We start from the raw sequence: 5,626 nt of genomic DNA, 5'->3' as shown, positions 1-5,626 counted from the left end.
CGCGGGGCGGCGCGGAGCCGAGCGGAGCCGAGGCGGGCGGCCCGCAGCGCCTGCGGAGTGCGGCGCCGCCAGCGCGGCCGGCGGGGGGGCGGGGGGGGGCGAGCAGGTGGGGGAGCAGGGCGGGGGGGAGGGAGGAGGTGAGGGGGTGCGGGGCCGGGAGGGAGGTGCGGTGCAAGGGGGGGTGCAAGGAGGGGGGGGTGCAGTGCAAAGTGGGGGGCGAGGAGGGGATGGGGGTCCAATGCAAAGTGGGGGGCGAGGACGGGGGGGAAGTGCAATGCAGGGGGGTGCGAGCAGGTAGGGGAGCAGGGCGGGGGGGAGGGAGGAGGTGAGGGAGTGCGGGGCCGGGAGGCAGGTGCGGTGCAAGGGGGTTTGGGGGGGGGGTGCAATGCAAAGTGGGGGGCGATGCTGGGGGTGGAATGCCGGGAGGGAGGTGCGGTGCAAGGGGGGGTGCAATGCAAAGTGCGGTGCGAGGAGGGAATGGGGGTGCAATGCAAAGTGGGGTGCGAGGACGGGGGAGAAGTGCAATGCAGGGGGGTGCGAGCAGGTAGGGGAGCAGTGCAGGAGGGAGGAGGTGATGGAGGTGTAATGCTGGGAGGGAGGTGCGGTGCAAGGGGGGGTGCAAAGAGAGGAGGGTGCAATGCAAAGTGCGGTGCGAGGGGATGGGGGTGCAATGCAAAGTGGGGGGCGAGGAGAGGATGGGGGTGCAATGCCGGGAGGGAAGTGCGGTGCAAGGGGGGGGTGCAAGGAGGGCAGGGTGCAGTGCAAAGTGGGGGGCAAGGAGGGGATGGGGGTGCAATGCAAAGTGGGGGGCGAGGACGGGGGTGCAATGCCGGGAGGGAAGTGCGGTGCAAGGGGGGTGCAAGGAGGGGGGGGTGCAGTGCAAAGTGCGGTGCGAGGAGGGGATGGGGGTGCAATGCAAAGTGGGGTGCAATGCCAGGGGTGCAAGGAGGGGAGGGAAGTGCAGTGCAAGGAAGGAGTGCAAGCAAGTGGGGGTGCAAATGGAAAAGGGGGTGCTAATGGAAGGGGGGCAGGGAGGCAGGGGGTGCAGTGCGAAGGGGAGCTGCGTGGGGGCCGAGGGTGCTAACACGAGGCCGGGCCCCGTGCAAAGCCGGGCTCACGGGGGTGCGGTGTGAAGCAGGGCGCAACAGCAGGGGCTGCGAGAAGGGGAGGGAAGGGCAACGCGAGGCAGGGCGCAGGCAGGTGAGGGGCGCAGAGCAGGACACGAGGAGGTGAGGGGAGTGCGACTGCAAAGGGCAGGTGCAGGGAGGCGGGGGGTGCTTGTGCAAGGCAGGGTACAGTGCAAAGTGGGGTGCAAGGAGGGGAGAGGGCTGCAATGCAAAGCAGGGGGCAGCTGCAAGGGAGGTGCATTGCAAAGCAGGGTGCTAATGCAAGGCAGGGTGCAAGGAGGTGAGCGGCGGTGCAGTGCAGGGGGTGCAAGAAGAGAGAAGTACAGTGAAAGAGGGGTGCAAGGATGAGGGGGTACATGCAAAGTGGGGTGCGAGGAGGCAAGAGGGTGCAAGGCAAGGCAGGGCACAAGGAAGCTGGGGGCGCATTGCAAAGCGGGGTGCAAAGAGGTGCGGGGGTGCAAGGAGGCAGAAGGTGCCATGGAAAGGGGGGTGTGCAGCAAGGTGGGGGACACGCAGTGCAAGGGGGGGTGCAAAAGGGAGGGAGAGAAAGCGGATCTGTGGGCAGGCTGGGTTGGTGCCTGGCGCGGGAGGCAGTAGGCATCGGCTGCTATTGCAGGCCAACACGCTGCTGTAACCCCGTGTCTGTGCCTGTCCCCCCGGCACCTCCCTGGCCTTCACCAGGGTGCCAGGGTGGCCTGAGCCACTGGAAATCTGATAAGGCTCAAATAAAACCGCAGGAGGAGCGCGGGGGTGGCTCAGCACCGCGCCTGGGCTCGGCCACCCTCCTCTCTTGGCTCTGCTGTGGACTTCCTGAGCATCGCGCGTGCAACCGGAGCTCTCACGGCCGGCGGGAGTTTTGAACTGATTTAATAGCTAAACGTTACACACGTATTATCCTTTTGGCAAAGGTGCAGTCCCTGATCCTTGGGGCACGCGGTGTGGGGAAGGCACGGGCCCTCGGCAGCTAAAAAGCAATGGCTTTGACAGGTCACGCCGGTGATTTAAACCGGTTGCGTTTTTGCTTTAAGACGGCACGGGCTCCCGAAGCGCCCGAGGTGGGGTGTCCTCGGGGAAAGCTGCCCCGTTCACCCTCCCGGCAGAGCTGGGCACGGGGAGGAAACATCGGTTGCGCTGCCGTGACGTGGTGGAAGCGATCGACAGCAAACGTGACCAGTGAATTCGAGTGAATCACCGGCGGGAGCGGGAACCAGCTAGGTGTGTCAGCGCTTCCCTTCCGCTCGGGTACATTCTGACTGATCAAATTAAGCTGGTTTAGCTGTTAAGCAAGAAATCCTGAGCGTTTTCCATTTTGAAAGAGCTTAGTCATATCTGGGTGAGATCCGCGACCATTACACCCAGTACGTGCTTGGGCTGAAGCGGGGCTGTGCGCTGGATGCACGACGGGCGCGTGTTCAGGAGAGCGCACCGGGGCTGGCTCTCGCTCAGAAACGGTTCCCAGGAGCTAAAACCGGTACAACGTTCCCGTGAAAGAACTGGGTCAGATTTTTCCACCTCCTCACGTCTGGATCAGTCAGCAGCCGTGGGTCGGCCTGGACTGCCTAGTTCCCGGCTCTCGCACGTTTGCCAGCGGGGGATGCAGCATCAGATTAACTTCTCATGACTTTGGTAGCCTACTTTCGTGGCCCGCTTGGCTGAATAAAACCGGCAGGACAGAGGCTTTCCAAGCTATTGAACAGGCTGGTGCTGTGGGGGTGGGTTAAGTTGGTGCAATTTCTAGAAAAAGTGGAAAGATACTCCTACCTCCTCCTGATCAGGACACACAAATTTGGAGATGCACTGCTGAATCTGTGTCCCCAAGTAAATTGGTCAACGCTGCAGTGCTCTGACAGTGGCAAATGTCCCTGGCAGAGCCTTGAGGCCTGAGCTGCCTTGGTGCTCTTTCACTTATTCCTAACTCATGTGTTAGGAGCGTGGTCCAGCTACCTGCGGCTTTTTATGAGCCAGCAGAGATGCCCACTGCGCGTCTGAGAACTTGCACCACCTTCGCACCAGGAGGGCACGTAATTAGGTTTAAGCTTCTTAACCCGCAAAGGGAGAGCAATACAACTGCATGAAATGGGCAGATGGAGCTTTAAAAATGTCCAATCAAGCAAATTACGTAAGTTATAATACACCAGAGCTTCGCTTATTGTGTCTTGGAGAACAAAGCCAGACACTGCGTATATAGCTGCCTCTATCTAAGTTCATCGTTATCTCCCTCGAGCCCTGGAGACGCTCCATGCTGCTGTCCTTTGAGCAGCCACGCAGCTGGGCCGTTTTTCTGGCGCAGACACCCGCGCGGCCCCTCTTGCCTCCAGGCACGCTAATACAGCATCCAGCAAGTGCCAGGAGTCGCGTTTGCGTGTAAATCACGCAGAAATCAGCCCTCATGTTGGGTGAATCTGCAGCAAAGCTTTGCTCTTCCATAGTTTGATCAGAGGGTCTCAAAGTTTTCCAGCAGACGTTAAGCAAGCAAAAGGTAGTTATCATTTACATTGCACAGAGAGGTAAACCTGGACAGAAACACCAGGAGGGCTGTGTTTTCCGAAGTCATGCAAGGAATGAGTGGCCAATTTGTTCAGAGAAACCAGGAGTGGGGACCTTGCTGTACTTGCTGGCTGAAGACCACGTGGCTACAAGTATGTTTTTATACATTTATAGGGTCATTCCTACATTAGACCTTGCTGTTTCTTTCTCACCCTTTGCATTTATTCAATAAAGATTAACTGAGCACCTCTGCCTCCCTATTTACACTCTCAGGCACTTTTATTGTTCGCGTGCTTCTTTGCACTGGAAATCCAGCAACCTTATTCCGAGGGGATGCTATCAGAGGTAGTATTTACACGGCACGAAGTTGGGTGCTGGGAAGAGAACACTTTGTTTACATTCCTGACCTGCTTCCAGTTGCTTTGTGACTGCGAGTGAGTTGCTTCAACGCTGCGGATCTGACATGCAGGATGAGGAAGTACCCACAGCTCTCCTTGACTTTAGCCACTGTTGTGTCTGTCACCAGCTCTGAAAAAATCCAGCCTTGCATGCCCCAGTTTCTCCGCTGTCAGCAAGCAAAACTTGTGTGTCAAGGGCATCTGAAGCCTGCTCGACTGTTGTGGAGAGCTTTGGATCCCCCTGAGGAAGGCAACTGGGAAAAGCAGATAAAACCCTGTTGTAAGAATGATAGTGAGGGATCCTGAGTATTATTTATTTAATTAAAAGAGTCTGGACAGATGCATAGGCAGCAATTAACAATTATCTTCTCTAAGAACTTTGACAACAGCTGAATAAATTAATGGGTTATGAGGTGAAAAATCGCTAAAGCTAATGGTTGGTCTGGCTTTTGTAGATCTAGAAGTAGCTTGGGAAAGTCCTCAAGTTTATATATATGTTTAATTTAAGAAGCTTTTGTTCCTCCTGTTAAGGCAGGAAAGGGAAGTAGCCATTTTCTCCTGTTGTGCTGCTGGGAGCTGCGGCTTGCATTCTACACGAACATTTAAGCTATTCATCACACTTTATTAATAGATGTCAAAACGTTTCACTGTGGAAGTAAATGGTATTTTAGAGAAATGGATTTATGACTTCTGAAATATTTATTTTCTGCTCGCCTTGTCGGAGGGTGCAAGCTGGATGATTAGGAGCGGTGGTGCCTCCAGCCCTGACGGCACCCCGAAGCCCGGCTGTGCTGCCCGAGCCCGAACAGCGGCCGGGGCTGGGGCGAGCTGCGCTGGCAGGACGAGGTGGAGGGAAGGGAAGGTTTCTTGCAAACACTGCCACCCCCTGGCTCTTTCCACAGAGTTATTCTTTTCCCCAAACTTAACTTTTTGGCTGCCTGTGGAAGCCTGTACGTTGACTTCTAGGATAAGCTGGTAGCAAGACCAAACGTTTAAGGTTCGGTAATGAGATTTTTCCACCGGGACTTAGTCATAGCCTGTTGCCTGACGTGTGGAGTTCACGAGATTAACTTCCTGCTGCCCCGGGGCCTGCGGCAGCTCCGGCCCGGCCCTGGCTGGGCTGAAGCCTGGCAGGAGCGGCCGCAGGGCGGGTGGACGCGGGATGGCTCCCCGCGACGGCTCGCGCCCGGCGAGGAAGACACCGCGACAGGGCCGGGGCCTGGAAACCGCGGTGGAGCTGAGGGGGCCCAGGCAGAGCGGCTGGTTTTAAGCAGCCCCCAGCTTGGCTGAAGGAGGAGGAAGGCACGAGAGAGCCCCCGAAACGGGGATGGGGCCGGGCCCCGAGGGCTCCAGCCCCGCTGCCGCAGGGCCCCCAGGTCGGGCGACCACCTCCCCCCTCAGCCGACTACAACTCCCAGCAGCCCTTTCGCCGCGCGCCGCTCCCGCCCGCCTCTCTCCGCGCCGATTGGCTGGGCCCACTACGAAGAGCTCTCCACTCCCCGTTGGCTCGGAGGGCTGTCAATCAAGGGGCAGCGGCGGTTGTGAGGGCAGGACGGGGAGGTATTCTGGAGCGCGACTTGCGCCGTTTGCGCGGGGCCGAGGCTGCCGTGAGTG

At 58.3% G+C, this 5,626-nt stretch overlaps 1 long non-coding RNA gene across 1 annotated transcript; it reads left to right on the top strand.

Annotated features, from left to right (window-relative positions):
- The first annotated feature begins 1,549 nt into the window (after window positions 1-1,549).
- LOC135330680 (uncharacterized) lies at window positions 1,550-3,874 on the top strand. Its single transcript, XR_010392668.1, has 2 exons — window positions 1,550-2,035; window positions 2,156-3,874. It is a non-coding gene; the product is annotated as an uncharacterized LOC135330680 (long non-coding RNA).
- Window positions 3,875-5,626: the final 1,752 nt, after the last annotated feature.

The sequence above is a fragment of the Dromaius novaehollandiae genome, chromosome 23, assembly GCF_036370855.1.
Source record: "Dromaius novaehollandiae isolate bDroNov1 chromosome 23, bDroNov1.hap1, whole genome shotgun sequence".
NCBI classification, from domain to species: Eukaryota; Metazoa; Chordata; class Aves; order Casuariiformes; family Dromaiidae; genus Dromaius; species Dromaius novaehollandiae.
This window is presented reverse-complemented; position numbering and strand designations above follow the sequence as displayed.